The 15,777-nt window shown below is 38.4% G+C and overlaps 1 protein-coding gene across 2 annotated transcripts in view; it reads left to right on the top strand.

Annotated features, from left to right (window-relative positions):
- LOC135214914 (phospholipid phosphatase 2-like) overlaps positions 1-15,777 on the top strand; it is a 73,134-nt gene that overhangs the window by 26,837 nt on the left and 30,520 nt on the right. The window contains exon 1 of one of the 2 annotated variants that reach the window (XM_064249386.1): positions 3,887-4,041. The exons of the other annotated variant lie outside the window; for it this stretch is intronic. The gene's annotated coding sequence lies outside the window, so the exon portion shown is untranslated. Of the gene's footprint in view, positions 1-3,886; positions 4,042-15,777 lie in introns of those variants that run through there. 2 annotated transcript variants of the gene reach the window in all.

Here is a 15,777-nt window from a genome sequence, read left to right as displayed (position 1 = left end):
AAAGATACAAGATCATTTCTTACACACACGCAGTCAAAGATTTCATGCTCCGTGAAAATTTGTAAGCTAAACTAGCGTTGAAAGCTAAGCTTAAAAAAAACTTTTTTGATTTTGTAAACGGAAACTTGTCTGATGTAGAACAGAAAAAAAGGGAAGATTTTTAATTCTGTCGGTATCAATCCATCTGCTCATTGATAAAAGTTTTTTTTTCTTTTTTCCATCAGTCTCGCAGACCTTGAAGTGATCTCTCTCTCTCTCTCTCTCTCTCTCTCTCTCTCTCTCTCTCTCTCTCTCTCTCTCTCTCTCTCTCCATTTTTTGCTTTATCACAACCTTTGCTACCCCCTTTACATCGCTGTGGCCTCTCTCATTTCCCATGTCACACCCCATCATTTTTTTTCCCCACCCTTCGTAGCTCCCCTCTCAGTTTTTTAAGTCTTCGTTGGTCTAGTAATGTAAAAACGTCAGTGAAGAAAATTATAAATATTATTATTAGCCATGCACATTTTCCTTTAAAAGTACTAATTAAAGCAGCTGTTAAAAACATTTAGGTCATTTTGGAGAGAGAGGTAGTATTAAAAACGTGTGGACATTCCCTTACCATTTCAACACTTACAATTTTTGATAAGTTCTTTGATGCTTTTCAAGTCATTATTGCACTGTGAGTTCTAGAACCCAAAAATGTTGGCAACTTAGGTCATCACAAATCTAGTAGGAAAACAGAGAGAGAGAGAGAGAGAGAGAGAGAGAGAGAGAGAGAGAGAGAGAGAGAGAGAGAGAGAGAGAGTAATGTCATGCAGCAGATCGAATGATTTTGAAATGAAAATTCGTTGCCCTTGACCTTGTCAAGAAAGTAAACAGAACTTTGTGATCCAAGGTGAACTTACAACTGTCATTTTGGTCCAAGTGATCATGCATCTGCAGCTGTGCGTGTGTCTGCAGATTCGTTGTGAAACCACGGAATAATGCCACATTGTCCGTAAAGAAACCTCGATACAAAGAACGATCAGATGATCGGGTTATGAGCGCGCTTTCATTATCAACTTTCAGAGATGGCCTTTTCCAAACTGATCATAAGATAAATGGAACAAAATCTGGGGCATTCTGACCTAAAAATACTGAGGAAGAGCAGAGTATAGACCAAAATGAGAATGATGAACTCTTTTTTAGCAACTCATGCCAAGATGTGCGGTTTTATCTGGAGGGTCTCTTTCCCTTTTCTTTTGCTATTACAATTATTAGGATTGACATTACATGCAACTTCGGGGAATGACTCGTTAGGCACCAAAATAGAACTTGCTCTGAAAGAGGCGGTAAGAGAACAGAATACGTTAGGTGCAGTTAGCGTGATGTTTTCTGGATAGAACATCAGTTAGGAGACGGTGCAATGTGATTGTTTTTAACGAAATAAACGTCTCAGTCATTTTCTCCACACTGATTATTGCCATGCCTCTCTTTGGCTCCAGAGACAGTGGTCACTGCCCTGTTCATAATATGGTTGTTAATCAAGAACCTCTTCTGGAGAAAGCTCTTACAAACTGAGTAGTACTCCTACCTAGCAGATCACACAGCACACACACACACGCACACATATATATATTATATATATATATATATATATATATATATATATATATATATATATATATATATATAAGCGCTTTTAAGTTTTCCGTTTCACTTACTGGTGCTAATTATCAAGAAAGGGTTTTCTTCAATAAAAACGACTTTCCATCTTCGCTTGGTTTTGAATTAAGATTAAAAGTATTTTCTTCTTTTTTTATATTGTCAAGGTTAGGACTTATATTTGATGAGCATTTACAAGGTGAGTGATTATTTCACGTTCACCAAGTTGACACCTACGCAGGTCCGATGAGTGTGGCGAGAGGCACATACAGAGTTGAAGTTCACTCTCGACGTAGTTCGGAAGTCACGTAAAGCCGTTGGTCCCGTTGCTGAATAACCACTGGTTTCCATGGCACGTAAAAACACTATACACAGTGTTGAATGTCCGTTTTCCTTTTTCATTTGCAAATTACTTAATTCATTGTGCATTTGATCTGTTAAAAGCGATGCCTCAGCAAATAGGTAACGAGGAGTGTTTGTTTACCATGAAACAAATTTATATCGTTTAGGAAAATATTATTGGAAAATAGATATCAAAGTTTCTGAGTCAATTAAATACATTTTGAGTTCTTTGTTATGCGATATGCTTTAATCACTTATTTTATCACTGACTAACGGTATGCTTAATCAAATTGTTCTTTAAATTACTTGTTTCAATTTTTATTCCACTTTTGGACATTTACTGGTTTTATCACAGGCATACTATTTCCATCATTATTATTTACTTTTTCATCACCACCAAATTAGTTTTTCTGTATTGCGCAGGGAAATTTTACGTCATCTTGAACGTAACGTTCACGAAACACGATAAGCAGAAAGATTTCCGCGATATTTACTGTTGAAACCCAATTCTGTTCTATTAAAGAGAGCTGATTGGATTTTTTGTCCGAGTGACGCCGAAACGAATGCAATGACCTCTTACTTAAAACGGTGACGAAACCCAGAGCTTTTGCGTACAACAGATTCCTTTGTATGACTCACAATATCCTTGCACATGGCGCTTTGTCAGAGGGCTATAGTATGTATGTATATATGTATGTTTGTATGCAATATATATATATAATATATTATATATATATATATATATATATATATATATGATATATATATATATATATATATATATATATATATATATATACACACACATACACGTACCAATAATCCATTTCCATTAATAGGTGGCTATTGCAGAGAGCAACTAGAACAATTACTGTCTCGTTCATTCTTCAGCTACTGGATAAGGGACAAACCACCTGATCAAAAAACTATCCCACTTTAATCCCCTCGTATACCTACGTTAAAGGCTCTCATATCCGTCGTTAAATTCTGTTCCTTTATGCGAGTATTGGTTTTACCACGTGTCTTGTGACATTAATTTCGCGAGATAACTGGGATTCTGAGAATCCTGTAATACATTGAGACAGAAGAAATCAGAAATGACTGTGAGTTTTGTCTTAAGCCTTATTTGGGAACCACAAGTTTTAAGTAAACGAAATATGAGAAGAGGGGTGAAGCAGTATATTGTCACGTACCGGGAAGGGGATGGAGAAGTTACTTCATTGGCATTTTAAATCAAACACTGGGAAAACTAAGTCATGAAGAGTGCATTTGTGTTGACTTCTTAGAGATTGCCTTTCACAATCACGGGCCGTTCAAATAATGGTATCTTTCTTTGTAGCCATCAAGGTCGAATTGGTTCTGAAACGTGGTGTAATTTTTCTAAATTCTCCAGGCAAGTATACGTATGTTTTTCCAAGAGGGCTCGCACGGTTGGGGCACGAATGTTCCTCAAACATTTGTTATTGTTAGAATTAATGTAACGAAGAATGGTGGACTTTGGAGTACCACAACACCCACTTCTTGACTTCAAGAACTCACAAGAGCCTTTCTATTGTGCTTTTTTGTATTGTGCTTTCTTATTTTACATTTATCTCCCTTGATTCGCCAACCATCATTCTATCTAAGATAATAATAGTAAATAGCTGCTACCAGGTCCGAACTTGACACATTCTGCCGTGAATTTGGTCATCCTAAATCCAGAGCACCAGACCATTAAATTGCTTTTTACTTCAATACTCTGCTCAAGCACTCCCCGTCCTTATTAAAATGGTTGATTGATAGGCACAAAGTGGAACACAGAGGTTCACGTCATAGCTTGCCCCTAAGGAGCGGCTCTGCCGGAGTGGCAGTTGGAAGGGGGAAATTCCTACCAAAGTGATGCAAGCCGCCTTATATGAACATACCCTCACCCGTCCTCCAAGAGAGGGAAAAACCAGTTGGGCTTATAGGATGATGAGGCCCTGTCACGGCTCACTCCCCTCGCCAAGTCACTCGAGTTTGGAGGAAGGTTACGCAGTCGTGAAGTGGCTGTCGTGTTGGAAGGACACAAAGTTAACCTGAGATAGGTTTGGGAGGTAAGGAACCTTTGACGACAAGTGTGAACGGTCGATCAAATCAGCAGTGCTCATAGCAGAAATTTATTGCACTACAGAATGGAAATAGAAAATAGAGCTAGATTGGGGAGTGGTGTATTTTTAAGACCCAGCTTCGATCAGTTAATGATTGGCTGCCGTTATGAGAGATCAGGAGCTTGTTTGTCCAGCGGGGTGTGGATGGTCTTCGGTGGGACTTTATCGCTTGTAGCAGCCTCCACCGATATTGTATAAACGTTCTATGGGACCGAGTGGTCTCTCTCCCTGTCTCTAAGAGACGTTTTTATTCCTTGAGATTTTTTCTAACGCCCTCTTTCTCACACGCGAGACCTGCTGTTGATATGATATCTGTACATTTTTTTAATCATTATGCATTAGAAAATATTTAATACCTCTCTTTAAGGTGTTGCTAGTCTGGTTTATACAAGATATCCAAAGCTGTTAATCCTAACATCAAGGTGTTTGCTGTATTACGATCTGCCGCAGGTGCTATCCTGTGTCAGAACATGTCTTCTTATTTCACGCTTCTTGTGTATGAATGTACACAGCTGAGCGGCAGAAATTTACCCTTCTGATTTTATACGGTAGAGACAGAAACGGGCTAGGTATATCAAAACAGTCTCACCCCACCCACCCACACGACCGCCAACCCCCCCCCCTCCCCCTCAAAAAGAAGTCGTCTACTTGTCATTTTTTTTTCCAGTGGTACCATTACGACCGTTGTTGCCACTTGCAATTTTATTATGTTGTTTAGTGTTATGCAATTTTTGTCATTGCCATTTGTATAAAATTTCCGTCGGCATTTTGTTGGTAAAATAGTTGCCGTTAAAAGGCAGGAAAAGTTTTTTCCTCTATTATTATTATTATTTTATTATTATTATTATTATTATTATTATTATTATTATTATTTTCTCGGAAAGCATACTGAATTTTAAGAAAATTTCTCACAACGTTCATCTTTAAAGGAGCGGTATCCGACTCTACACAATATATTTGGCAGTTTTCCTCAATATTTAGATTTAATCCCCCAAGAAAGTGGAGAGGAGAAGCTACTCCAAGTTCCAATATTTTAAAGGCTATCAAATATCACTTCTTTTTCGACTGCTTTTGCGTATCCCCAAACTGTCCACATTTTGAAAATGTGAAATCCTGCAGTATATTAAATATCTAATATACGTGTATGTGTGTTTATATTTATTTATTTATTTTTATATATATAAAGACGCTGAAATTTCAAGTGGAAAATTGACTTATGATTCAGATTTATATGTCATTCATAATTAGCTGTTTTATCCTAATCAGGGCGAGTCTGGTTTTCTGTTGTTGTGAATTATATATTGTACATAGTTGCCCACAGCCATATATGTGTGTGTGTGTGTGTGTTTGTGTGTGTTTACGAATGACTGAGCGATTGAAAGATGAACTTCAGAATGAAAGTTAACGACAAACAATCCAACGAAAACATCTGACACAGCCAGTGTAGCAAGCAAGGCAGACATATGATGAGCCCGATGAAATTTAAACCATTGATATTGATGAAGATCTTGCCAGCACATCATAAGGGACAAAAGATGTGCAGGAAACGGAAACAAACTGGTTGGCCAATCTAAGAATTAAGAGAACGAAAATACGTTTTTTCAAGTAACCCTAACTCCATTTAAAGTAAAAATCTTGAGAGTGGAATGGGGAATTTTGTAACTTGATATTATAAAGTTTTAGGAGAGAGAGAGAGCGTTCCGGTTGTCACTGGAGTTCTTTGAGGAATTTTCAAAGAATTGATACTAAGAAGTAGCATAATGTAGGAAAATCGGACGAGCTTTATCACAATTTCATTCATTTATATTTTTCAATTTCCGTTAAAAAGTCTTGCATTTCCTGTATCCTTGGGTCACAACCACATTGGATAGAGAACGACTGGTGAAATTCAAAACGGCTGGAACATAACTCTCCGCTGGGAAAGCTTACAAATGAAATGATTTATCTCGCTAAGCGAACGGTCGTTAGTCATCCCATTTGTCTTTACAGAACGAAGAGAGAAACGGCGGATCACTTACGCCAATAAATCTCGTTCTTCAAGCTGAAGGTTTGTTTATCTGCTCATTTTGAAGTGGTCCGAGATATTTCTAACAAAGAAGCAGTTGTGTTACCTTGGATGCGTTTGTTTTTTCAGTTTCTAGGTGATCTTAGATATCTTCGGGAAGGAGCAGCTGTGTTAGTGAGGTGTGTTCTTAGTTCCATAATGCACCGAGAGAATTCGATTGTTCACTGAATACAAAGAGTGTTTTTCAGGGTTCAGTTATGACGTCACATTTCCTCGAATTATAACTAGGGCAGGAATCTGCTGCTACTGCTCATTCATTCCTGCCCCTCTCTCTCTCTCTCTCTCTCTCTCTCTCTCTCTCTCTCTCTCTCTCTCTCTCTCTCTCTCTCTCTCTCTCTCTCTCTCTGTAAGGTGAAACGGCTAATTACCCCGAGCTAAACATATAATGTTTATAAAAAGCGGATGTCTAAGAGGCCACAGCATTATAATCTCGTGATTCATGAGACAGTGTCGTTCGTAATCAGATCCGACTAACTTTTGGTGTCAAGCTGAATATGATCAATCAGTATTTTGTGTTTGTGTGTGTTTGTGTATGAGAGCGAGAGGGAAGACGAAAGAGGAGAGTTTGCGTGTTCTTTACGCTTAGGTAAAGATACTCGACTATTTATGAGGTTCTAATACGTTATTTTCCAACCTAATAAGAACTTTTACAGTCATAATGACACATCTCAGGCGGGTGCGAACAAATGATGGCTTTGTGATAGACAACAGCTCTCTCTCTCTCTCTCTCTCTCTCTCTCTCTCTCTCTCTCTCTTCTCATGAGGACAATTCTAACCTCTGCTATCCTGAACCATTTATCCGTGCCATTAGGGTTAGCGTTTTTACAAAAGGAGCTGAACTGTCGATTTTCGAAGTTCGTGAGCAACATGCAAAGCATAACACTCAAATGTTTGCGGGTGGGTTCGGTTTCGAACTGATTACCTCCATATCAGAATACGAGAATCGTGTAGTTTCTTTCATTGCTCAGAAGTGCATATGTGCAACACAGAGCCTTGCGCAAATGAAAGAGCCTTTGCAGAGGACTGATGACGTCACTGAATATTATCCATTGGATCAGAATCTTCGAAGACAGGGATGTCACATACGTGACAAAAGGTAGCATTGTTCATGCTTTCTTCTCTCAGTATTGTCTTCGGGAAGGAGGAGTTTCGCAGACAAACAAACGACCAAATCCTCTTGTAACGCATAAAACGTGCGTGTATTCGTCCTCCGAAAGCGGGTGTTGTTGGATGTTCGCTGAACGACTCAAGTGGCACTTGAGGGGCGTTTCATCTTTGTCACTCGGTGGTTGTCTTTTCTCTATTTCTCTCGCGCATAGAGATCAGGTTTCTCGAGTCATGTGAGCGGCAGATATTATTTTCTTATCAAGACCCGATAACTGTGTCAGCCCACAAAAAAAATAAAAAGAAGGTTACTGCGTCAGTGATGTGACTGACTGATAGATACAGTCTGAACGAGGAGCAGGTGATCGAGTATGATATAGTTAAACAGTTCAGCCCTCACCATGAAGCTTAGTTGTAAGTCTATATCAATTCAGATTCAGCGTAACCAAATGTTATGCTAAGACTGCATTGTCAGTATTTCGTTGTGTTGATTTTGCATTGCTCTCTATATCCATTATGCTGATATTTCTTCTGATCGTTCAGATTTTCAAAAGAACGATAGTTGTTCAGATGAAAGGTTATAAAGTGTGGTATTCATGTATATCCTTTTCATTTAATGTAAATGTTAATCAGTAACAAGAATAGAGATGGCTGAGAGACGTGTCTTTTAGGAAAATTACTTGAATTTATCTTATAAAGGCCTGTTCATCTCCCTGAGAGATAGAAAAGGCCGAGCTAATGAAAACTTCTGTTAGTTTTCCTAACCTAAATCACAAAATAAAATTTGTCCTAAGGGACATCATATATTACCCAGGCGTCGCGCTGACACTGAAAAACAGTTGAAAAAGAAGTTAATGGTTACATAAACACATTGGTTTGCATATCTATGTTTTTACAGTCACTTAACATTTTTTCCTTTTTTAAGGGTCCTTCACACGAACTGTTACTGCCTTGAGGCGAACTCTTAAGTGGGTAGATCTACTCCGAAATAAAAATACCATTTATTAGAATTTTGGCGTTTATAGGTTTTCAGTGTTTTGAGAGAGAGAGAGAGAGAGAGAGAGAGAGAGAGAGAGAGAGAGAGAGAGAGAGAGAGAGAGAGAGAGAGATATGATTAAGAACGAATTAAGGAATGCCAAATAAGCAACATTGGGCCGGGTCAATTCTTGAATGGGTGACCAGCCGTGAATTACAGACACCGTTGGCAGATGAGTTTACATGACCATTATTCCAGCTTGTTGAGTTAAGCTTGAGATAGCGTCAGCTCAAGTATAGAAAAGGATGAGCACTTTGAAACGTTAAACAAATTTATAATTATGTAATTAGAAACTCGCGTGGGCAGTACCAAAGGTTAGATAGAGGCTCGATGATGAAAGAAGGAAAGAAACGCGAACCCGAAGAAATAGCAGATGGTCGGTAATGTGAGCTCGATCGCAGAATTATCGTTCCTTTTTGCTGCCTCTCTGCGCTTACTGCAGTTACTCTCTCTCTCTCTCTCTCTCTCTCTCTCTCTCTCTCTCTCTCTCTCTCTCTCCTTTTAGTTGCCTGCTCGTCTCACAAATCTGTAGACAGACTGCGTTCAATGATCGAACTCTATGGCTGTGTCTTTTTACAAATTCATAATGCTGCATTTGGCCAAACCATTGAAGTAGGTACCCGGCTGTTATCCAGCTGTTGTGAGTATCCTTTAGGTGTTTGGGGGAGAGGGAGAGAGAGAGAGCTGATTGATGGGAATGATCAGTACTATTCATGTCGTTACTAAAAATGGGAGGACCTAGACAAAGTAATCATCATCCCACCGGTGAGAGCTTCATTATCCCGCATATTTCTTTTCGTATAAAAGTATTTTTTTCACTGAGTAAATTGGAAATAACCGTATCGTTAACAATAAATGAAAATGTCTGGCGATGAACCTTAGATAGGAAATGAAAAGATGGAAATTTGGTAATGCTTGATTTCGCTGAAGCTAGGCACATCAAACAAACACACTTACCACCCATACTAGTTTAAATTGAGATCAGTAGTTAGAACAGGGCGAGGAGAAGGAAAAGAGAACTGACACAGACGCGGAGGGAGATGGAATTCAGAAACCCATATTGAATTCAGAACGGAAACGCCTTGCTCTATGAGCCCGTCGTCTGCAGTTCGTTCAGGGCAACAACAGCTGCCGTCTAAGATTACAAAGGAAGTAATTCACCGGGCAGTAATTAAAAAGCTGCCGGCCATCCACTTACTACATTCTGTTGATATTCTAGTGGAGTTCTAGCACCCATTTCCATGTTGCAAATCATTTCTGTCCTTTTTAGGGGACTTGCCTCCTCCTCCTGATTAATCTGTGGCAAGTTTGTCTAAGGTTCAGTCCCATTAGCGGTTTGACAACCCCACTTTGGCGATGGACATTTTCCATCAGCGGGTTTTGTATTTAAATTCATGTCATCATGTTTAATGGTCGGGCATCCTGGGTGGTTACCTTTTCACCATTCCATTTGCGGCACGATTGAATGCATAAGTAATTTAGTCCTAGGAAAAGCGTCTGTGCAGAGGCCATCTGTTTTCCCTTTTATGTTCATGAATTCTTAAGCGGAGCACGTATTCAAAAAAGCGTTGCATCGTTAAGAAGCAGTATCGTGTCGTGCAGAATGTGTTGCATTGTCCAAGGAATTTGTGCTTTGTTGTGTGGCATCTCTAGAGTTTTCAGCCCACTTCACGCCCCCAACAACCAGGAGTATATATGCCAAGTCTCGAAGCAATAAAAGATGCACATCGAATTTTGCAGACTATGGAAAGAAAGCGATATATTGCAGAGACCCTTGGCGGGGCTCGAAAGTGAGTAGACAGCATATTCGCCCATTGCAATCATGCAGACCCTCAGACTAGAGCGTGAAATGAAAAGGTAGGAGGATCAGAGCCCAGTGCCCCTGACCCCCTGCAGATGGCCACATACCGACAGCCTTTGTCCATCACTTGCGATTACCCATCCATGAACTGGTTGCTAAACTCCGCTGGTCGGAAGACTAGTGTTGTAGGTTACATGTTGCTACCGTCGTTTCGTTGTTTCCAGTGATGCGCTGGATATTGCTACGGAAGCCATTCTGTGCCGTTCCGCATTTCAGTCGCCAAGCAAAGCCCCCTCCTGCCAATTACAATTCGTTCTGTATGTCTGGTATTCTTCTTTGTGATACAAAATAGCGGTCGGAGAGAATTCACTCATGCGTTGAATGTTAAGAGATGAGAGATCAGTGGAAAGAATAAGGATTTCACAAGACAAGACAACAACCCAGTGAAACCCTTTGGAATATTTTTTTTATCTCCCTTATTATCAACTTTCAATATACTCATTCTTTAGTGTTCCTGTATAGACGTGGCCGTTCTATTTTACACGAGGGACACGTTAACAAATCAGTGCAGGTTGGTTTTCCTAGTTTTCCACCATATTATTGAAGAAGCTTGCATATGTCTGGAGATATACGCACGCAATACCACATAAAAGCGTGTGTACATCCATGTTTGTTGGAAGAAGCTTGACGTGATTATTTACAAGACGAGTTCATACATTTTAGTAAATATATAACTTTGAGAAAAAAGTTTTGAATAAATGAACACCATTTTTTGAAAGTAGTTAATTTAGAAGCAGATAATATTATTTCTTTGAACTGTGTGCTTTTAACGAGCTCGCACCATGGGTCATTAAGAATGAAGGTCCCCTTGCATATATATAACCTTACTTGTCCCAAACAGTCAAGAGTAAAGGAACGCCCACGGTGATCCTTCAGCAGTGCAAAGACTTGCTGACCCTTGTATGCAGTGATGACTATTCAATTCGCTAATCAAACACGGAATTGACCTCGCCGCTATATGCAGTCAAACACTAACGAAAAATTGACCGTGTAATTGCAGGAACCTGGATCGTCAGACGTATCGAGGTGTATCTCAAAGTAATAATCGAGTTTATCTTTGAATTTATTACTGCGAGTATTAGTAGGGATGGGAATAACTGGAGAGCAATTTATGAAACGTATTATTACAATGATTGTGCCTTAGAAAGTGCAAGAATTTGTTAAACAGTAAGTCCGTGATCCGAGAAGGGTTGTTGCTTTATTTCTTCGTATTAGTATTAAGCACACTACTGAAATTCTTTTCTGTCTTAGAAGTTTTGTGAAAGATCTCTTTTATATATATATATATATATATATATATATATATATATATATATATATATATATATATAAAATTACATATGTGTTTGTGTGTTTATATTTGTATGAAATAGAAAACGTGCAGTGGTAACAGTGTGTATACATAAATCACAGTAGCGTAATAATTCCTGTGAGGTGCCAAGTTACGAGATTAAATTATTTAATTAATGTAAGAAAGTGTTAAGCCTCCTTAAGACCTACAAAATCCCAGTTTACCCTAGGAATGTAAGCCTTTATGCTGGTGTAACCTTATTAGGAGATTTCACGTTTGGCTACTATAAGGGGCAAACCTGTAATATAAGAAATTCTCTCTCTCTCTCTCTCTCTCTCTCTCTTCTCTCTCTCTCTCTCTATCACACAACAACACACACACAACACACACACACACAGACGACGTGTACATTAGTACATAAGCACCTACATGCAGGGATATGTGCCTATATCAACCTATAAAAGGCCGTCGTATCAATTTGCTAATTATACATGTGACAGCTTTGCCACTTGTCGTGATGCGATAAATTCTCTATTAAAAGGAAGAAAATTCACCAGCAATTGGCATTGCTGATAAGATTTCACATAATATTTTTTACTTCGAGTAGCATCGGGAAATTTAGAAATTCTGACTACGTTTCCATACCTTATGTTAAATGTGTGTGTGTGTGTATATATATATATAGATATATATATATATATATATATATATATATATATAGATAATATAAATATTTATATATATATATATCATATAGTAAATCATAATTATATGCTTTGATTGAATGGATACGTGTGAAAAAAAAAACTGTATTCCCTTTTGACAAAATATTTTTAGGTTTGTGCCATCTACTAGTCTAGTAAGATAGATTCTTACTATGTTCTTGAAAGCGATAAAATTCTCTCTCTCTCTCTCTCTCTCTCTCTCTCTCTCTCTCTCTCTCTCTCTCACACACACACACACACACACACACACACACACAAGAGTTGATAGACACTTGATATCTTGTCGGATGCAGTGAGGAAAAAATTGATGACTTTTAAGCTCTTTGATACGATTGTGTAGCATGGAGACTGGGAGCTTAAGACAATAGAGAACATCTTATCGTAAATATTGCCACTCCGTGAGTGACAGGAAGCAGAAGAAAGAAAGAAAAAGAAACATCTGCAAAAATAATTACATTTGCGCGTGCAAGCTTTCTTCCTGCATGTGGTACTGGAGTCAGTCACTCAAGACGGTACATGGTGAATTAGGTACGATTTTAATTATTATATCGTGTTCTTGTAAGAGCTGAAAGAACTTCTTAGGAGAGAGAGAGAGAGAGAGAGAGAGAGAGAGAGAGAGAGAGAGAGAGTGCTAGTACTTCTGATGTGATGTTAACGTCTCAATTGACTGCTATAAATATCTTTCTTACTGCTGTGGGTCGCCAGTCTGCGGTCTCGGTACGAGGTTGTTAGCTGAAACGTACTATGCCAGCCTCTGCCATCACTCAGTGTTGAACAGTGGCATATGTAGTAATGTCTGTGGGTTCTGCGTAATCCCTTCAAAGACTCCCAAGAATCGTCGCGTCAGCTGGCTCCTACCAGCCAGCAGGAGGAGGAGGATGTACGGACCAAAGCCTCAGTGGGCAGAGTGGGTGGGCGGGGCGTATGATGCCGCGTATGTTTGCGCTTAAAGATGAAGGAAAAGATCGTCGTTTGATTTATGCCATGTTTGAAGAAGCGAAGTGTCGGACGATTAATTCTTATCGGGGATGAGTTGACTGGCTGAAAAGGTGTGGACAATCCTCCAGATGATGGCGAGTTTTAGGATGACAGGAAAAGATAATTGGATACATCGTTTGAAGCTGTTAAAACCTCTCTCTCATTTGTATTTAAACATGTCAGACGATGAAAATACGATTTCGTGTAACACGCCTTTTCAGAAGACTATGAGAGGGCAGGTTACTAGTTGCCACCATAAGTGGGCTTACCAAAATCCCACATTGTGCGTGCCACTGGACTGTCGAGGAGCTTCCACTCCACTGGAACTTTTCCAGCTCAGTGGACAAGTTGGGGAGAGAATCGTTGTGAAGGCGTAAAAAACCACTAGGAGTCTTTGTTTTTATTAAACTGGTAAAATGCTCAAGCAAATTAGTTACATGAACGTAATTTTATTCTTCATTTACCAGGCGAATATATCAACATTTCAGTTTAGACAAAGAATTAGTTCAACAAAAATATCAGATTTTGTTTTGGATTTATGTAACAGACATCCCAACTTTTCAAGAGAATTTATTAAAAACAAAATTTACTAGATAAACACTATCATGTTAAGGAGATATACATTCACTCGTTTTTTAGATCAGTGACAACAGGATGTTACAAAGTACTTTTATTCACTGTTATTCGTGTAACCTAAACGATTCATTTAGAGTTGCCGAAAACAAACGAGACAAATAATGTATGCGACCCGAAATTTATTCAGCCTAATATATTTTAACACTGGAACTTTTGTGTTTGCAACAAATAGTAATTAACTAAACCTCTCTCTCTCTCTCTCTCTCTCTCTCTCTCTCTCTCTCTCTCTCTCTCTCTCTCTGGAAATTCGATTTTTCCTAGTACCTGTTGCTCTTGATGCAATAACCTTTCGCTTTTTTTGGAGCTTAATTTTATTTAAGAGCCTTTGGCGGTAGTTCCGAGTTTTCTGATTTATTTAAAACGCCTTGCATTTTGTACCAAGAGTTTATCTTGTTTAAGTTACTTTTCCTCTTAGTTTTGTATCATTTTAGACATATCAACAACAGATAAATCTCTCTCTCTCTCTCTCTCTCTCTCTCTCTCTCTCTCTCTCTCTCTCTCTCTCTCTCCACACAAACACACACGCGAACTATCGGTTAAGGTCAGATTTCACGTCCGAAATGTCGGTCTTTTCAAGCCCGGTGACTTATCTCTAACAGCCTTTTATGGATGTTTTCTTTGAGGGTAGCACTGGCTATTCACCCCCAAAAAGGACTGCCAGAATGAGAGGCGTAGGCCGAACGGTGGTCAGATATTACCGAAACTCCTCCTATCGTGGCTCATATCTGTAGGTGTCACTTAAGCGATTTCATCGGTCGCGTCCTTTTACGTCAGGTCACCGCTTCATATATATATATATATATATATATATATATATATATATATATATATATATATATATATATATATATATATATATATATATATATATATATAAAATCTTTTTACTAGATACATATGTAATTGTAACAGGTAATATAAGCCACAAAGCCCTCTTAACTTCTCGAATTCTTCGCGGTTTTTTGGACTCGCTTGTCACTACAATGCCTTGAGATCCAAGTGTAAGTTATGTTCTATTCTCGCCACCGGACATCATAATGCCTTCACATTTCTTTGAACTTGGATCTCAAGGCTTTGTAGTGACAAGCGATCTAAAATGCGTGAAGACTTTGAGAAGTTAAGAGGGCATTGTGGCTATTACAATTACACACACACACACACACACACACACACACACACACATATATATATATATATATATATATATATATAGTATATATGTGTGTGTGTGTGTGTGTGTTGTGTGTGTGTGTGTGTGTGTGTTATGTAATTGTATGGAGCCACACATGACCAATTATTATTGAAATTTGTTTACCTTGGAAATAACTAACACACAAAAGGAATTAAATGAGCTAAACACATTTGCCCTCCCCAGGATTCTAACACTGATGGTATAATGTGCTAATCAATTTATAATTACCTTTGTATGTAGTTATCGGATTTCTAAGCTAAAGAGAATCCAGTATTAATGGGGTATTTGTAGCCTAATTTTAGATTGTGGAAAAATAGTTTAATTGATTATATATATCTATATATATATATATATTCATATAAATATATAATATATATATATATATATATATATATGTGTGTGTGTGTGTGTGTGTGTGTGTGTGTGAGGCGTGTGTTTTTTTTTATACATACATATTATCAATAGTAGCTTATTCAGTTCTTCGCACTTTTGTAAACGCTTATGACTGAAGTCCATGAACGCAGATGAGAAATGATGATACATAAACGTCTGGGAAATTGACCAATAGATTGTTTTACACATAAACAATAGTTATGTCTATATATTTTTTACCTATACGTGTGGTGAAATCACACAGTTATATAATATTACAGTTAATCGATTTAAACGAATTTTTTCAAGAAAGTAGGACCGGGGTGGTGGAATAACGACAGGGGACGAGTGACGGACCTTTGTCCTAATAAGGAAATGGTTGAGGGGATTAACTCTCTCTCTCTCTCTCTCTCTCTCTCTCT

The sequence above is a fragment of the Macrobrachium nipponense genome, chromosome 46 (genome assembly GCF_015104395.2).
Source record: "Macrobrachium nipponense isolate FS-2020 chromosome 46, ASM1510439v2, whole genome shotgun sequence".
Lineage (NCBI taxonomy): Eukaryota > Metazoa > Arthropoda > Malacostraca > Decapoda > Palaemonidae > Macrobrachium > Macrobrachium nipponense.
This window is presented reverse-complemented; position numbering and strand designations above follow the sequence as displayed.